The following is a 4,829-nucleotide window of genomic DNA, read 5'->3' as shown; positions in this document are numbered from 1 at the left end:
TTATTCTGTAACATAAACTGCTGTTTTATGCCAGATTGTGGATTGGGGAAAGTGTAAACAAGGTGACATAATTTTTCCATATTTTGCAAGAGAGGTGAAAAGGGGGGGAAGGGGAAGGGTATTGATCTATTCGTCTGCTCGGTATTCGTGTGATCCAGATTTGGTATAGATGCTGCGAGAGATGTCAGAGCTGCGAACGGTGACACGTAAGCGTGTAAAAACGTCTCCCAGCATTAACAGTGGGGCAGGCTGCCTTATGTAATTACTAAACTGTATGGAACATTAAAATATATTGTGTTATTCTGATAAACACTGTTACGTAGTACAGTTACAGCGTGATTCAGTGTGCTAAGCAAATTGCCGCTTGAGACGTTCTTGGCACTTTATCGTCCAAGATATCTAGCAGGAAAGAAATCTTGTAACAGCCCATAGAAAATCTGTTTCACGCTTCGTGGTAGCTTTATCAAATATGTAACGTTGAATTGTTCAACAATACAGGATATAAGCACAATCTGAGTGAAAGAAGGGATTGGTTTATAGCACATGTCCTGAGGTCAATGAAGCCATATTTTGGTAATGGAGGAAAAAGTGTGTCTGTGTAAGTGTGTGTGTGTGTGTGTATGTGTGTGTGTGTGGTTGGGGAGGAGAGGGGGGCGGGTGGATAACTTGAAGGAGATCTGACTGCAGTCCGCAGTATAAAATAGATGTCGGTTGTAATAGTTATACAGAGATGGAGAGACTTGCACAGAATATGCTAGTGCAACTGCACCATACCAGTTTTCCTGCAGAAGGTCAGACTAACAGCGCATGAATACTTAATGGAATGCGTAGCAAGTGACTCACTTTGAACTAGCAACTCAATGACTGTGTGAGCCAGTCATCAATGATCCACACTTCGGAAACAACTTTCTCGATATGCTGACACCGATCAATGGATCTCAGCTGCCCCCCTCCTGCCTTGCCCCGTCCTGACTACGCCAGCAACCGTACAACAGGTTGTTTATCAGGTATTGCAATGCAGTGTGGCAAGACAGACCTGTGACGCTGAACCACAGCGGGACGTAGTTACGGTTACACCACGAGAACTGAGAAATGCTTGAGAAACAACTCTGCCTAGTCAAATGTTGTGCAAATTACCATTTTAACATCTGATGGGACACATAAGCGACTACAGCGGTTTTCACTGAGGAGCGTGTGCAAATTTTAGGTCTCTCTCTCCTCCGCTCGCACCTTTCGAATTATTAGTCCGTATACTATTTTTCAGGAAACAGTGCTTTCTACTTATTAAAAATTGGCTTTAAATGCCCTTAAATAATAGGTTCCTGGCCAAAAATCCCTACAACTTGAACTTTGGAAGTTTGTGTAGTTTTTCTTTTCTTTGTTCAAAATACCAGAAAAAGGGCTAAAATGTTTTACAAAAAATAAATTTTACTGGGATGTATGTCAATATCTTCAACAAAATGGTTATAGACGTTACTCTATCAGTTATTAAGCACCTCCGGCGATTAATGACTTCAGAAAAAGGACTGTAACTGCTATACCGAATATATACATCAGAAAATATAAAAACAGCTTGTTCACCATTTTTAATATCAGAAATGTTCCAGTTCATGAGAGATTCTGGATGATGGCAACAGGTCTGTTGTGCCTATACAAGACATAATTAGTAGACAATATCCAAAAACGGCAATTTTGTAAGTCAGGAGGGATATAGAAGCATCTAGCCTATAGAGTAAGAAGAGTCTAATCCTGAGGGACAAGACCTCTTAATACGAACAACGCTGGCACTGTTGAATGAACGTGGTACGTGGACGTCTAAATTGATTATATAGAAAATACCACATACACTACCAAGGAGTGGAAGAACAGACGCTACTGAAAGTCACCACCCAGTCTATTTTGTGACAGATGCCACGTTTCACAGCTAGAAGAAGAGTGCCTGGACTGTGCACATCTTTTAGATTTTGCGCATGTTAACACATCTGTGGTTGGCAACACTGTAATAGTATCTCAGATCACCCAGAACTTTCCAGTGTGTCAGTCAAATGTTCGATTGACACGTCTTATGTATCATTGATGCTGACTCACTTTATCGTAATTTGTAGCATGTTTCCACTGACTGATAAATAACTGATGCTGATCAGTGATTCGCAAAGATCCAGCCACTAAAAAGTCTTGATTTCTATCTCTGTAGTTAATTACATGTTCTGTATTTGTTGTGCTCTATGAATCTGACAAAGTCTTGGATGTGCCTTATGGGAGAAGGCGGTAACGGCCGCTGGCAGCCAACCCTGGGGTTCCCTATGGAGTATTTGGGAGAGGGAGTGACAGTTGCGCCACTTTGAGCAGGGGCAGTGACCCAGACACTGTCATTCAGGTTGGCGTTTACAGGGCCCTGTGTTATACGGTTCAGTGCCGGCGTGGCGTGAGCGGTTAACATTCCTAGGCCTTTGGCCACGTGCTATGCAGTCCTGGATTCTGCCAAAGAAAGACCGGTGTCATGATCAGTGTTTTGCGCTGGTCCATTGTAAAAAAATTATTTTCTTAAAGTCTCTGCTCAAAAAACAGATTCGTGAATTGTTTTTTCTCGTTTGGTGAAATATTCTTTTTCGCCGGTGACGCTTTTCCTACAAAACTGGAGGGTGCCCAGCTGGAGGGGATATATTCATCTCTATTTTTTCATAGGAAGCTCGGTGACTGTTTATTGTTAAAAACTTTTTTCTTGTCTCATTGTGAACGAAGAGATGGGACAACCGTATGCCACTCCATGTCGAATGAGAATTTCTCTGCTTTAGAAGGTTGAGAGGTAACCCATTGGGAAATGTGAAAGGTACCTGAGAAGTGAGAGTTTGGAGGTCGGGTTTCTCATAACTGCATATGCCGAAAGGCAGTTCATTGGATAACTTAAAAAAAAATTGCTAGGTTGGGCGTTAGGCCGGTGTTTTTAAAAACAAGATCTCATTGGCCAATATTTAGCGGAGCCTCCCCGTTGATGGAGTATTCTTTTCCACTGATTTCGTGCAGAACGGAGAGGTTGGATGGTTTGGACACTCCGGATGGAGACAGAGGAGAGGAAGCTCAGGCCTTGTAGACATGCAATCGCATACGCCCTGGCCTTGGAGATGCGGCAAAAGCCGCGTGTCTGATGACAAACGACTGGCAGTAGGTCCTACCGTATCCAGGACTCAACTCTCTGACTCATCAACTATGATTAGATTATCTTTCAGCTCAGACTAACCGAGCAGGGAAGCTGTTTGGCTGTTTTTGGCCCACTGCTTCTAAATTTAAAAAGGTCCCATGGTTTAACACCTGTTCAGGGTTTCCACGGCTAAACCATGCTCGAGCAGTTTTTGTCAATTGCATGTGGATTTCATACGTCTCTTTTGCACGATCAGCCAATTACTGCACTTTCATCCACAGTTATGCTTCTCCGAGAATTTACTGAGACGACGAACCTCCCATCGTGCTTCCTCGTTGCAGGCTTCCCCAAACCAACCTAACTCTGATTTAAATTCGTCTCAACGTTCATGATTGGCATTTCCTTTCGGTTTGTAACTTATTTCACATATTAATTTGATTGGATTCGATTAACTGAGGGAGGCAAAAACAACAGTGGTCTTAGCCCAGTGTTGTCTGCACCGAAACTGAGTTTATTGTACGGTTTCGCTCTCTGCGATTCTGGTAGAGCCAACGAGTATCCTGAAGAAGTAGTAGAAGACCCCTTACTAGTTCCTTATTAGAAATGATTTCTTCAGGCTCTGCCGGCCAGAATATTCTGTGTCTTTTGGCCTACAGGGTTTCACATTGGAAGAAGAGATGTGGTGTGGTTTCATCCTTCTTACCAGTTAGGGGCTTCTTCCTCAATGTCTTGTGTAGGTGTTTCTTAAAGTTACCTACGAGTTTAATTCCTGTTTAAGTTCATGGCTACAGAACTCCTTTTGAAACATGGCTTCGGCATCGTTAGCTTGCAATGTTTTTTCTCAGTGTAGACCAGTATTCTACGTGTTGCCTCCTGTCTACGTAGATTTGATTTTACCATCGCCTTACTGATGGTTAGAACAGGTTCCAGTAGCGCCTCTCTTTGCAGTCTATCTGCTTGTTCATTTCCACTAATTCCTGAGTGACCAGGGACACAGAGCAGGTTTACCCTGTTGCTTCCCCTTAGTCTTCCAAGAGCTTCACGTCATCCTGCTATGATATTTGATCTCTTTTCAGTGCCTGACAGAGGTCTCAGAGCTGCTTGGCTATCGGAATAAATGTATATGCTCCGATGTTTTTGGCACCTATGCTAATTCTCCTCGTCGAGCACTCTGATAGCTGATATTTCCACCTGGAAAACTGTGGTCATCTTCCATAGAGAGACTGCTCTCTCTGGTCCAGGCTGTACCCTGTGTACCTTGGCTCCAGCGCCTTCATCTGTTTTCGACTTGTCAGTGAACCGGACTACGTCTCCTGAACAGTGTCGAGGTTCATTCTTCCACTGTTTCCTTCTTCCAATTGTTACACTGAAAGATTCTCTGAAGCAGCTGGAAGTTATTACTTGGTCATCCGGAATTTCCACGACTATTTGTATATTTATCACGCTATCAGGGTTTGCGAGGAGGAGAATTTGCATAAGTGCTAGAAACATCACAGCATCTACAGTTATTCCGCCAACCAAGCAGCTCTGAGACCTCTGTCAGGTCCTGCAAAGAGATCATCGGAGTTAAGCGTGTAGGACTTGACTAGCGCTTTGAGAAGGCACCATCCGGGTCTTCCGAGTACTGTTGGCAAACGGGGTGCACTCAGCCCTTGTGAGCCAACTGAGTAGCCACTTGATTGAGAAGTAG

Source organism: Schistocerca piceifrons, chromosome 3, assembly GCF_021461385.2.
Source record: "Schistocerca piceifrons isolate TAMUIC-IGC-003096 chromosome 3, iqSchPice1.1, whole genome shotgun sequence".
In the NCBI taxonomy this organism is placed as follows: domain Eukaryota; kingdom Metazoa; phylum Arthropoda; class Insecta; order Orthoptera; family Acrididae; genus Schistocerca; species Schistocerca piceifrons.
This window is presented reverse-complemented; position numbering follows the sequence as displayed.